The sequence below is a fragment of the Spodoptera frugiperda genome, chromosome 12 (assembly GCF_023101765.2).
Source record: "Spodoptera frugiperda isolate SF20-4 chromosome 12, AGI-APGP_CSIRO_Sfru_2.0, whole genome shotgun sequence".
NCBI lineage: Eukaryota > Metazoa > Arthropoda > Insecta > Lepidoptera > Noctuidae > Spodoptera > Spodoptera frugiperda.
This window is the reverse complement of record NC_064223.1, coordinates 3,499,293-3,514,685: the sequence shown is the minus strand read 5'-3', so window position 1 is coordinate 3,514,685 and position 15,393 is coordinate 3,499,293. Positions and strand designations below refer to the sequence as shown.

Sequence of the window (15,393 nt, the reverse complement as noted above, 5' to 3'; positions counted from 1 at the left end):
AATACCATATGGCATTAAGACCGCCATTAGTTCATTGTTTAGTGCAAGGAAGGCTTAAATAAAAAAAGCACTTCCTAGATTATTAAAAAAATCGAAGGCATTTTTACTATTGAAGCATAAACTTAAACAATAAATACTTTAAAATGAAAATGTTGGCTGACTGTTATGTCATAAGAGTGCAATAAACTACCTCAGCGGTAGTTTAAACAAAAATTCGCCTCAAAATTTCACTGTTTTTAGAAAAGTACTCTATGTAGTAACTACCTACATTGCATGTTTGAGCGAACACTCGTAAAGCTCACATAGGAATTTTAATTACTACAAACTGTTAGTTCCTTGTATTTATTTTTGTTTTCATTGACATGCAAATGTACTTCGAAACATGTTAAACTTGGGTTTATAGAATAAAATTTATAAGAGTACTGACAAGTATTAGAAATATTATATGTACATTAATACAATCAAAGGAAAAAAATATATAAATAAATAATAAAAATATGCAATCTTTTCTTCTGTAATGGTAAACTTCAGTATAAATTATTATAGTATAACAAAAATAATACATACAATGTTCTTCTTCTCCTTACCCCGACTACACAAAACAACAACAGAAATGAAAAATTAACTCCTACAATAAAATTGACGTACCAACATTCAAAACACACAATTCAGAAACTGACCTACCATCCCACTTGTCCCGTATTCATTGGGTCATGCAAGAACAAACACAAACTCCCCCAAAAAGTACTGCACTATAAAGGCTCACGTCAACATGGCCAAAAAACCTCCCCTTTAATTTATGGTAGCATAGCGGTAGCTTTGTGTACACGACGTGTGGGAAATTATTCCCCGTTTCGTCGTATACAGCCGTGATGTTGGCGGTCCTATAGTGCAACCACAGCCTAACGTGGACTTTTCATGTGCTTTGTTGTAGTTGATTTTTTATGTTGTGTTCTAGCTTGTGGTATGGTGTGTCATAGTGTGTATTTGATACAGTGGTAGCACAGTCGACATCTTAATTTGTCTTGGAAATTTAAAATTATTTGATCTATTCTTATTATTGAGGAAGACTCTTTGGAATACCTTTGAAGTTTTATATAAGTATACCAGAAGACTTGATCGAGTTAATAATTGACAAGTTGCATGATAATAATATTATTAAACCTCTAAAACTTTCAAAACATCAATAACATTTTAACTTGGTCCTTTGAATCGACCAACCACTAACCAATCACATTCACGCTCACAAGGACCAAAAATCACATTGAACCAATTACAAGCATGTAACACTTAATTAGTACGAAATTCAATTCCTCGGTACATTGACTGCGGTATGTAAAGTGTCTCTAGCCAGGGCCGTATTAAGTCGAAGACAAGCTAGGCAAGTACCTATGATGCCTGGTTACAGAGGGGTGCCGTGAAACGCTCGTGCCCGTGTGCAAATAGAACAAAGGCGGCGCCAAAAATTTAGATGCGCCTATGGTGCTTATGCTTGCCTAGGACGCTCTTTAGATGCGCGTATGCTTGTCTAGGGCGCTCTCTAGCTTTAATCCGCCTCTGTCTCTAGCAGACTTCAAAGGAGCGTTCAATGCAAATGGGTTGCACTCACGGTGGAGTGAATGAGTAATGTAAATGCTTAGAAAGTGTTGGCGAAGGGGAGCAAAGGGGTTTCTTGCGAGTCAAATTAAACTACGTATATGCAGCTCCAGGCTTAAAGCGTAAATATGTGCATATTGTTGGAACATTACCTTTTTCTGCAGGGTAGGAAATGTGGAACTTTTTGTCGGTTTTTAGTTTAAGGTTTTTATTGTATGAGACTGTATTATTACTTTCGTTTCAAAATCGTTATAATTTGTACATAGGTTTTCGTAAATGGCTGAATTTCAATAATTATCGGCTGATGTTCACAACTTTAAACTGTAATATGTGGAACTTGCATTCAGCACTTGTCTGCCTGTAGAATAGAAAACTAAATTATCATGGATCAACGTAAATTTTGACACATATCAGTGTCATCTCCATACATTGAGTTTTCTTCAGTAGTCAAGCGCTAAAGTAACATTTAGCTACAGACTCTGACGTTCATAGTCTCGCTAAAAACTAAAGTTCAATTGTTGATGTTTACATATTATAAACTTACTATACTAGTCAAAATATTACTAAATGTTAAAATGTCAAGATAATTTACCCATCAAATTTTTCAACACAGCAACATTGTTTGCCTTAGGTATAATGAATAGAACATGTAACAACAATAATATGCCCAGTATCGTTCTCTTAAAAATATAAGTATACACATACAATATCGGTTACACAACGTCCCCAACATTCGAACTTTACAAAAGTAAAATATAGAATTGAATATTGTACCTGTATCTATGTACACATGTGGTAGCAACCAATCACTTAGGAGCTATACTTGCAAGCCTTTTCGGACCTCTGCAATAGTGTGGGAGGAAGAATATGTGATGCACTTAACTTCAAAATACATTTGCACATTATACACATCGGCTTTACATGGAACAGATGTAACATAGCTAACTTGTAGGCGTAAGTTTCTTTACGATGTTAGTTATTAGGTAAAGTGAAACATTACGCTAAGTATTAGAAGTGTATCTACTTGGTGCTTGTTAGTATCATATATTCGTATCAAAATATTGCCCAATCCTATCAATATGTATTCCAATATACGCCTGATGCATTTCTTTTTCATGCTTTTCTTGAATAACTTTATCAACATTTTTTTACCCCAATGTGGGAAATCCTCATGGAGCCCTCTCGCCTGAGTGAGATGAAAGGGACAGACTCTTACATATCAGACTCTTACTGAAATTCTTCTGCAGCCCCCGAACTCGTGGTGGCCTGGCTTGCCATCAATAATCAAATATCCTAAATCCAAATTTAGGAACATATTTGGAATTTTCTCAGTTCTTTCCCAATAATTTTGTGACTGCGATTAATACTCATAGTAATCAGCAGTTATCCCGTCAACGAAATGCAGGTAGACTATTGTGTATTACAATGAGCATAAATGCCAACTAAACTTCCCCAATATCGATACCAAACCAAACTCCCGATATCTCACTGATACATTGTACAACGATTCCATGACACATTGACAGTTTCCGACCTCAATTTGATTAGCAAAGAACATCGGGCATTTTTGTATGGGACACTTACCTACGGCGAACAAAAATAAAATTAGGTACGGTGGATAGGCAATTAAATCTAGTTCACAATGGTATAGTTCCCATATCTGTGGGTCGTGGCAATAAGGAGAAATTGGACATTTAAAAAATATTTATAAATGTTTTTGGGCAATAATTGAAGAGGAAAAAGGGAATCAAAAATAATTAAAACAACATATTTTTCTCTTAACTTTTGGCGAAGGACTGCGATGATGATGACGAAGGACTGCGATGTAGTACGATAAGCTAGCTACCTGCGCGAGCGCAACATATGTATACCAGTTTTAGGACTATGGGCGAGAGTGAGAACGAAACATGCACATCAACTTGACGGATTTAGTCTGATTGGGTTTACAAAAATACCACGGAGTGATATTTTAACTTACTGAGCGGTCGTTTAGTAATTAGGAAAAATAGTCAACTTAAAATATCATTTTCATTTTACTAATTATTTCCATTTTCCCATTATTGTGAATCAAAATAACTACACAATATTAAATATGATTGCAAACACTTTCATTTAAAAATGTTTTGGTTTATGTTCGCGACTTTTAAAAAATCGGGTAAAAAACGCCCGATGTCCTTTCGACCCTATTTGCTCTAGATCGGGATGCGGTCAGTACCACAATCCTTTGAATAGGAGTAGCCACAGCAAGCTCGGCGCAGTGCACCACCCATTAAAGTTAAGGTGTGGTCACCGTACTTACACATTGCGTAGGGTTAGTACTACGATGTTAATATAAAATTTTAACTGTACAAATAGACAGTATGAGATGTATAATACACTTATACCTATATATAACTTGCACTCCACACTTAAGCCATATCAGCTCCACATTACATTTCACTATAAAATATACAATACAACCTACAATTAACCCTAGGTATATAAATTTTCGGAAAACGGCAACTAAGTACAAAGTCTAGGTTTCTCCTCAAATTAGATATAGCAGGAAGTTTGCGAAGGTTAAAAATAACTAATTAATAACACAAAATGGGGTGAAACGTACATTAAATAACTACGTATATCTCTCCGTGATGCCCTCCCTGAAAACAACAAACATGGCAAATAATGGTCAAAATTCATCTGATATGATAGCAAATAGATAGTCCTCATAAAACTACTTCCATTCTTTAAAATAATTTCCATCTTTAACCCCTATATCATTTGCAGTAGGCGCCTGAAGCCCGGGCCGTCTATTGTTCCAAGTTGACACTTTTCTAGGTCCAGAGGTCAATTGCAGCGCGGCCAGGTCACGGCACCTTCTTCCATGTCTCTCTGAGGAAACTGTGCTATCATAGCCGAAGAAATTATGTGTTTTTAATAACATGTATGAATATCGGGCCTATTTTGCCTATTATAGTGGTAGTTAAGTTTTGTTTGCGAAAAAAAATTTGGAATTGAAATATTTTGGAGTATTGGTGGTCTTTTAAATGTAGCACATGAAATTCAATCTTAAACAATGCATAATGGCATTGTTTAAGATAAAAAAAACTAATAATACTTGGCACAACTGAACCGTAGGATAATACATTGTGGTCGCAGAATTTCATGAAAAAGCATACATCTATGTTATAGTCAATGATCTACTCTACGGTAGATCATTACTCCCCCGGAGTTGCTTACTGCCTAAGAGGTTACCGGGGCTCCGGCTCAAAAAGCAGAAGTAGAAACGGGGTGGTTTTTAGTCAGTAAGAGTCAGATACTCCCTTTCGCACAGAAGTCATAGGATGAATTTCCCCCTTAAAAAATAGACCATTACTCAACAACGATGCGAAATAAAATAAAAAGAAAAAATGTTTTCACCTTAAGCACCGAGGAAAAATCTATTGTACGAGTAAAAAAACAGTTTTAAGTTAAATAGTACCTAAGTTGAACATTCAAAGATTGCACGGTTCAAACGTACGGTAGCGAGCCAGTCGACTGCTGACCCATTTCTGCAGTTAACTTTTTTAACTACGTCTGACTTGATACCGGTTAGCTCTCTTTGGATGGTAATTAATTTTAGACCGAGTATTTGCACAAAATATTATTGATTTTACATTATTTTTCTACCAATGATTGTTCATTGACTTTGAAATGTGAAGATGAAATGAGATGAAAGACAAATTAGTACTATTAGGAAAATTATTACTTAGTATTAGCTTTATTTAAAAAAATGCACCAAAGCTCTGCCGCCAAGAAATAGTAACAAAATACATGTCCATCATCACAAAACCACACAAACAATCTCCATTAAAACACAAAAAACAAAAACAGCACAATCTCAAAAAACACACAAAACTCAAAAGTCGAACACAAAAAAGTCTCTTATACACGAAACAAAAAAACGGCATGAAAATGGCCGCTTACACGAGCGGAGCAACAACGCGTTGCACGGTTGCAATGCATCGGTCATCGACCTCGGTCAGTAGGTCGCCGCCGCCGCCGCAGGACACTGCAACCCCCTTCCGTACTTGAACTTTCCGATTGACGGGGCTGTATAACTAGGTGAACGTTTGTAGGGAATCAAAAGGGATGTTCGTGGAATTGAGCGTTGGAACAACGTTATAGTAAATAGTAGTTTACGTTGCGTTGGACGAAACTTGCAACTGAATGCCCGTTTTGAATTTTGTTTAATGTGTTTGTTTTGTTTTTGTTGTGTGTGTTTTTTTGATTTAAGTGTTTGTTTTTATTTTGTGTAATTGTTTAGGTTATTCATTTGATTTTGATTTGACATAATTTTGATTAAAAAAAAATCCCTTTATGTCTCTGATTTGGTTATTTATTTCTATCCTGTTCTAAAACACTATACTCAACAATATCATCTTTGAAATTTCCAACACATGGCCATAAGATTACTAAAACTAGTCCATTTTCTATTTACACAATTTATCTAACCTCATACCTAAAACGTCTACTACACATTACTTAATCATATATTATAGATTTTTTTAATTTGATGGGTCGACGTTTGTCTGCCGTCTTGTCTGGTGGTAAGCGACGATGCGGCCTACGATGGAGCACGTCTGTCCATAAACAATCTATTCACTCGGGCCTTGAAGCCAACCCATTAGGAAACACAGACTCTCCGGCAAAGAATAGTAAATGATCATAATATAAAGGAAATTTTTCACAAACCACAAACAACAATACGTACATGGACCTTCAATTAATTAGTTTCATGCACAACATAACTGAGTTACTAAGCACTCATCTGTTGTATAATATATTGGATGCTATCCCTTACTCTTCAACTATGCGATTGACAGGAAATCGTGTTAGTGTTGCAGCCTCGTGTCTCGTGTGCCTATTTAATTGGCTGTGTATAATATGATTAACTTAGGTAATAGTTCCTCTTGCTATAGCAGCTTGCTCTGCAGGTGAGGCTGAAGCTAATATGTAGTAAAATTTAATTTTTTTAATATCCTTCTATGTATGCCTATGGAAACAAATATGGGTATGTTTTTTTTTGTAAGGCAGTAAAAGTGCAGACGTATCACCTAATGGTGAGCAATTGCTGCCGCCCATAGACACCCGAGACACTAGAAGTGTTAAAAGAGTGTTACTGGTATTTTGGGTGTTCGGATTTTAAATGTGGTTGGGAAGTCGAAGATTGGGAAGGGGGTAATTGGGACTAATTCCTTTTTCTTTAATTTTCCGGCTACTTTGACATTCGTCATAAACCGCATTCGTCAATCTGTTTGAATTTGTAATAAAAAAGTTTTTTTTTGTAATTTGCTCTTTTCAAATATCAAGCCATTCGATATTGTAGTCTACCGAATACAATGAGGCTTCGACTGTAATACAACTACAAAAGAAAATACGAGTGCACTCGGCACTGGAATTTTGTTTTGTAATAACCAACAATCTTCATAGACTCTGTTTGGCTACTACAACGTAATAATACATAAAATACATTTAATATTTTGCTTTTTATTTTAAAGTAAACAAGGGCCAAATTAAAAGTACCCTTAACCGATGAGCATACATGAAAAGACTGACAACTATTGATGAAGCGAAAGAGGTATGTAAGATTCGTAGCAATTGGCGTTCCAATGTCTCTGCCTACCCTTATGGAAGACAGGTGTGAGGTTATATATGTATGTAAGTAAACATATCAAACTTCAACTTATTACACCTATACATATAACAAACAATGTTTATACACTAATTATTATGAACAATTTGCGTAATGGACTGTAGTTGTACGCAACAGTATTGCGTGACAACCCTACGTTTATGGTCCCGTAGGAGCCCTGAAGAATTGTGAACTCATGCCGGTGTAATGGATTGCCATCGATGCGATGGAGCGAAAGTTTTTACTTGAATTACTGGTAAACTGACTACCTCGTTGGTTTAGTAGACGCTATACTCACCTATTTTAATATTTTCATTACAAATTCATTGTTGGTTAAGTATTCTAGACTTCGTATTATGATTTCAGATAGTATGCGAAGTATAGTAGTATGTCATAATTACTTTGCGAGGTTACTAGAGAAAATATCTTTGATTAATTGCGCTTATTGCCAAAAAATATATGTGTTTCTATATGAAACCAATAGAATAGAGTAAAAATACGGTTTACTCACGTAGATTACTAGAGAAAAGCTCTACTAGTTTCGAGTCACAGAGAAACTCTTTAACCCGCCATTGGTGACCTATATGTCTATGAGACCGGGTAATTTAAAAACAAATAATATTTTTTAAGCTGTTTATCGAGTTAGGTTGCGATTTCGAGTAGCTGCCTTACTACACACCCTCTACCATTAGTCCACCCCGCAACAGCAATGCGAACGTTTTATTTTTATGTCCTTTCTATGTCATTTTATCTCAGTAAGACAAATACACGTCACCAATGGCGGGTTAATAAGAACAGCGTACGGAAACCCGGTGACGTTGCGCAGCCTAGCCTTAAAGAGTTAAATAACGATCCTTAACCTTATAAACTACACTAACTATAGTTTTCAATCAAATTCTAAACTCACTCACATAACCACATCAACACACACTCATAACACACACAAACAAAACCTTTTCTCTAAGATTGCACATCGTGTAAGAACAAAGCAGAAACATACGGAACCCTAAAAAAGCAGTCCAATACAGCCTACATGAACAAAGAGTTGCTTGCAAAGTGCAATATTCGTTGTACACGGATCTCCGAAATGTAACGTGGACGGTAACCATATTTATGTAGGTGTAACTTCTCGTTTTGCAAAATGTTATATACATTGACGGTTATGTGTGTAATGTAATAGAAGATGTGTGAATCAGAAGTGGAATGTATTGTAAAGTGAGAATCATGGTGTTTTGTTTTTCTTACTTACTTTACTGTTGGACAATGGATGAGTTGAATAAAACTGTTGATGACTAGCTAATTTAATGAAATGTATCATATATTGAAACTAAAAACCCATGTCTGTATGTATATCCATCTTCATACATCATACCAAATTTATTTATGCTTACTTACTTTATTTAAATAAATTGGTCCAGTAACTAAAATATAAAGAGGTCACAAACTAACAAAACCTTTTTAAACAATTATACTTTGAACTGAGATTGTTTAGATAATACAAATTATGTCATTTTCTATGGTAGACATATCACACCAATTACTCGACAGAATGATTTCATTTCAAAATTGTTTCATAAGAAACATAATTATTCTTTGCATTAGAAAAATCTTTGAGGCTCTGTGTAATGTAAACTGGGACCCCTTTTAATCGTGCAAGCAAGGCGTCGCGTCTAACAGGGTACGTTTGTGACCCGCTTTACTTTAGCCCAGCGCTGGTCAAGTACCTTTGGGAAGTTCGGGATTTGGAATACTGGTACAGTTTGTGATTAAATTGAGAATTGAGTTTTAAGCCCTGAGAATTCACGTAATTAAGAATTACGCTGCAATTTATGGTTATTTATTTATAAAAAAATGCCACAGGCTCACCCTCTGCTCTGGACTCCCTATTGACCCTACTGGAAGCAGGAGTAGGATCAAAGTGGTTTTTGGTCAGTAAGAGTCTGATACTCCTACTAAAGTAGGAGAAGTCATTGGATGACTTTCCGGGCTCAAAAAAGCTCAACCTCTATTACATACATGGGACTTATAACACAAATGGCTAAAAGTGAGTGTACATTGTATAGTGTATATACAACGTTGACAATGAACTCAACTACTACACCATTTGTTAAAAACAAAGTCTGATATTGTTAATTTTTATCATCAAAATCAAATATGGAAAATTTTATGAACTCACATCAAAGTGACGAATCATCATTATTTTTATAAAGTCCCCCATGTATTTTTTGCTAGGTACTTCATATTCAGTGATTATCTAAGTTTATATTGCCCGATAACGATGTCCTATTAATTCAAAATAATGATAGCGAGCACTGATTAGTCTGAACATCATTTTTAGTATGAAACACGAAGTAATTATCGTCAAAGGTCAAACAATACTGTTCTATTGATTACTTTTTTCCAGAAACCAGTATAATTAGGTATGAATCAAAAAAGTCTTCCTAGTATATTGAGTAACATTTCGAAGTAATCGTCAAATGGTGACTGTTACCTCTTTTTTACATTATGCAGAAATGAATCAACTAATTTTTTCGCTACTGAACAAAATTCAAGAAAATATTCATTTTTAACTTTCGTGAGATGTACTATATTAATTAATATATTTTTCGGTTTACTTACATAACTGTTTGATGACGAACTCATATTCATGAGCACCATGCCTTTAATATGGTTGGAAATTAGTCAAGTTCCTCGTCAAATAGTCACGTGAGTAAACCGAAAAACATAATAATGAACAGCTATACAATTTCAACAATTGAGTGTAGTGCTATACGTATACAATTATACATATACTTGAATATTAACTACTTTACCCACTTTTTTCTCTCGATTTTATCTTTCTCTTTTTCTCTTTCGATCTTCGGAGAAAGCCATACATTTTGTTACGTTCATGGATATAATATAAATGCATATGATAAAGAAGTCCGTACACAATTCTATTTCCACTTATCTAATTGTTTTAAAGTAATACTTTTATTACTCGTAATTCTCAGTTTATTAAAAAAACATCTACTACAAAATGCTGATCTTCAGGTTTCAAAAGATAATACCTGCATACCAGGTCAGATGCTGGCAATTTATACCTATTAGCTGAAGCCGTACAAATAGCGATTGTTGCAATGCTTCGTTCGCGCATTGTATCGCGTATCCAGTAAACTAGGTGACGGTTAGCTATATACAAATGTATTTATTTTTTGTTGAAGATTATATGACAGTTTACATAACGGTATAATTTCAATTGATTTGCAAAGCTGCATTATTAAATGTATTGAATTTCACATTTTCTATAATATAAAAATTATTGTCCAAAAAAATAACTTCAACAGAAAATTGTTTTCAGTATCATTGGTTTTCTTTTAATAACTAACTATTAAAATCCAATTACAAATGTTATTTAGTTATTATTATTACGTTATTGCGTCAAAAATCCTTTCCTTCCTTTTTGAAATTCATCTTAAAATTTTGATTCGCAACATCACTTCGAGATACGTTCTCGTAATTTAAAACCGTGTTTCGAATGAAAACTGAGAACAAATGAGAAGCATAATTTATAATGTTCCTCGTGCGTATCCTTTTCAGTAAAAATAGGTTACTATGTGACTCGGAAAATGTTTTCTCGACACATTTGAAGAGAACTTTATGTGAAATGCAGCGATAGAATTATTTATTTATAAGTTTCAACAAAGCACATTTATTTTGCATAATAAGACAAGAACACACCAGACAAGAATAACTTATATTTCGTAGCATAGGAGTTTTTTGTACATTGTTATTAATACGTAGTGTTTAATTTGTAGTACATGTGTTTTTCGTAGCACAGGCGTTCGTAGCGCGTAGTTATTAATTCGTAGCACAGAAAGTCGTAGCGCGTAGTAATTAGATCGTAGCACAGGGGCTGTAGCATTGAGTTTGTTCTTCGTAGCACTGGGGTTGTAGTACTGGATATTTGCTCGTAGCACAAGAGCTGTAGCAAATCTTTCGTAGTACAGATACTTGATTAGTTAGCAGCTTACTACGCTATGCACTGCTATGCCACTCTAAGGATATTAGTTATAGTATATAGTATATTAGTTGTTGTTGTAGCTTAAGAATAATGACAGATGTATCGCGATACTATACCCTATGCGCTCTAACAAGGTGCGGCTGACAGATGCCTGTATGACGTTGACGTCTCTCTTTAGGGATGGACATTAGAAAAATCTTTTTTTATCGCTATCGATACTCGCAGCGTACATTTAATTCTCTTAAATTTTTTTATTAAATGTGTGTGTTATTTAGTTGTGCAGTCTAACTACGTGTATGTACTTGTCAAAATAAATATTTTATGAGCGAGCCCTGAGGTGTTTCAGAGTTTCAGTTTTAAAGAACCGTGAAGAAAACAAGCGTATATTAGTTTGTATATGTTAGATTAAGTACCATCACGCATTATCAATGGCGCCGGAAATGTCTAGAAAAATGCCTACTACATATTTCTGCTCAGATAATGTCACTGTGGTTTGGGCAGAGAGAGCCGCGTCTACAGTAGATTTACCCACATAATTAAAGGTTTTTTAAGAATGATAATTGAACGACACACGATTTTCGTTTTTTATTCTAAAAAAACATCGACTACCTATCCATCGTAGCCGTACATCCCATCACTAAACACGACTATGGCTTTACGTTATACGCATAAAACTTTACTTTATTTTTCATTTCATTAGATTTTAATTAAATACTAGAACATTCCGGTTGGTTTTAATTTAATTAACTACGCTTCCGAATGATTTAACATAATACGAATGTGATACAGCTAAAATATTAAGGCATAATTTTTAAATCGCAGCAACTTTCAAGAGTGATACGAAACGTTACTGAATCTGTCAGCCGCACCTTGTTACAGCGCATAAGGTATAATCGTTTGTAGCACAGGAACTTGTAACGGCGATTCTCGTAGGCCGTAGTTCGTAGCACAGAAGCTTATATCGCATCCCTGGGTTCGTAGCGCCTAATAAAATCGTAGCACAGCAGTTCGTACTATTTAATCATTATTTTCTAGCAACGACCAGTTATTTACATATTGATGGGCATTTAATCCTGTGGATATAATATATAAAATTTATCACTGCGAAGACCGCCCGGAGGACACGGTGGAACACACGGTTGCGGTCTGCCCTGCGTGGGCTGAACACCGCCGTGCCCTCAGGGAAGTGATCGGCGACGGCAACCTCTCGCGTCCGGCTTTGGTTCAGGCCATGGTGCGGAGCGAGGGGGACTGGGATGCCGTCTCCTCCTTCTGCGAAGCAGTCATGCTAGTTAAGGAGGAGGCGGGACGCGTGAGGGAACGAACTTCCTCACGCCCCAGCCGACGCGAAAGACACTCCGGGCGTCGGGGATCGCGTGACGATCTCCGGCCACCGTAAGTGCGGGTCTGCGGACGGCGAGCAAGGGTAGCTCGCCGCCCGACCAGAACCAGACCCGTGCGTGCGGCGCGTTGCGTTCCGCGCGCGCCTCAAAGAGCCATCAGACCACCACAGATGGGGCCCAGTAGGGCTGATGCTTAATCCGGAGCTGCGGACAACCTAGCGGGTTTACCGGGGCTCCGGCTCGACAAGCAGGAGTAGGAACGGGGTGGTTTTTAGTCAGTAAGAGTCTGACACTCCCTCTCGCTTTGCCCTGGCGAGAGAAGTCATTGGATGATTTTCCCCCCTGAAAAAAAAAAAATTATAATAATATATAAAACTCACCAATATACCCTTTCCCCATAAAATAAACTTTATGTGTAAGAAGTGTAAACAAAATTCCACAAAAAATAATTAAATATTTATTTACGATTTATTACACAATGTACTTTACATTGTACAAACTGATATTTTGTAGTTTGACGCAGACGAGAAATTGGACCACCACGTGCACCGAAGATTGGATTGCACTTAATAGAAAGCCTTTGGCACACGGTGCGAACAATGTCAACTAACTTTGATAACTTGAGCTCTAAATATACATAACAGACAGTAGCTTTTTGGTACATTGTCTATTAAAGACATCAAGCACTAAATTGTATCTTTGAACTAGTTAGGTAAACAATTTATACGGGGACATTGATGTCTACTTTTCAAAGCTTACTATTATATGCCAACTCGTAACTGAACTCTAAATTTAAATTCAGTGCATTATATTTTTATCGACATTCATCATTCATCGTTCACTGAGGTAGACAAACACTTTACCATGTTTATCTATTTCTATGAGTTTCCGATAGTTCGGCGCTGTTGCAAGCGCCATGATCACGCCATATCCCGTCCCAAGTTCTAATATTAGTATTAGTGACCATGTCAGTTTAAAAACTTACACTCAAAATCTTCCTCACTCTTTTGCTTCATCTACATTCATCATTATCATCTTATACTTAAACTAGAGCTGTGGATTACCAACTGGGTTTACCGGGGCTCCGGCTCGAACAGCAGAAGTAGGAATGAGGGGGATAATTTTCCCCCCTCAAAAAAAAAAAAACTTAAACTTATCTTATTGACTAATATTACTTTTTCTTACTAACCCAATGCCCTCACTATACATAACAGAACCTACATAACAACGTTCTAAATTAATGACGCACCGTAATGTTTACAGTAAGTGGTCAGACGGGTGATAAGACCTTGACAAATGTCAAACATAATAGCTTTTCTTTCTATGAACAAGTAAACACCTTCAAATTTCTTGGAAGACTTGCTCGCAATCTTCCATCAAAGTGAATCAGGTTTACTCGGAGCTCCGATGTGATTTCGATGTCTTAGATTAACATGACGTGGTGACGTCAAGTGTACATATTATATACATACTTGGCTATAGTACATTAGTATAGTGGTGAGATGGACTTAAAACCTATGTATCTTCACACAAACAACACTAGTATTTCTGACGATTACAACTTCAAGGACATTAACATTTTTTTAATGAAGGACTCTTTTTGATCTTCTATTAAACGCCGATATTAAGGATTAATGTGGTATTTCCTGGAGGTTTACATGCATGCGGGTTCGAAACCTACCAACGGCAAAGTACCAATGTGACTTTTTCCGAGTTATATGTAGTTTCTAAGATTATTTAGACACTACTGATAAACGGTGAAGGATAGCATCATGAGGAAACATGGGCTTATAATTTCTTATTCTAAATATCAATATCTAAATAGCTTGGTCAATGGACCAAGCGTGGTAAAAACTTCTCCATGTGAGAAAAGGCCTTTGGTCAGCAGTGGAATAGGTTGATGTTGTATTACACGTCCAAGAGCTTTCCTTTCTACGAACTCATGACACCAACAGATTTCTCAGGAATCGAATCCAAGACACTTGTTCAAAGATTGCTAAATATCCAATATGGCAACCTTTCTTTCTGAGAATAAGTAACACCTTTACATTTTCGTAGAAGACTTTACTTGCAATCTTTTACCAAAGTGAATCAGCTTTACTTAGAGATTCGCTTTAGCTGTAATGTCTTGAATAAAAATGACATTAAGTCTGATTCCCGGTAGGATAGGAAGTGGGTACTTACGGTATTATATGTAGAGAAAACATATTTCTGTGTATACCTTATATATTCCTTACTACAAATACATAATTATGTGTCATTGTACTAAATTTAAGTGTTTATGCTACTTTAACCAAACTTATAAGTACATTGTCTGCAAATGTCATACCCAGATCCTTCAATAAATACTCAACGCTGAAACTGTTTTGTATTAAATTCATAGCAGCACAAGTTCCCTAATGTGCTAAAGTTAAGCAAAGCTCCAAGTTTGATAAGATAACCGCGCCGAGATCCTCCGTAGGTGTTGTATACATATAAGATGATGAGGTGCTAGGTAGCAGGAGGAAGGATATCCTGCATCGTATTGTGCCAGATAGAATCTGTTTGGGTCGGCACACTCGAGCGAAGTCGTAAAAATTTGACGACGCGGCGACGAAGTGTCTCACTGCAAGCAACCTCCTCACATACCAACACCTATATATACTTATATGTGTATGTAAATAGCTATATTAAATCAAGTTATTCTATAACCACTCAACCACTTAACAGGGTCAAAAATGAATAGCATTATTGGTGACACATACTCCAGTTCTAACAGAACTGTGACAAGCCAACGGCACGTATAATGGAGAGCGGCT

The 15,393-nt window shown here is 36.1% G+C and overlaps 1 protein-coding gene across 25 annotated transcripts in view; it reads left to right on the top strand.

Moving 5' to 3' along the window:
* The window catches only part of LOC118263166 (voltage-dependent calcium channel type A subunit alpha-1), a 254,477-nt gene that overhangs the window by 155,104 nt on the left and 83,980 nt on the right, over nt 1–15,393 (top strand). The gene's annotated exons all lie outside the window — the stretch shown is intronic.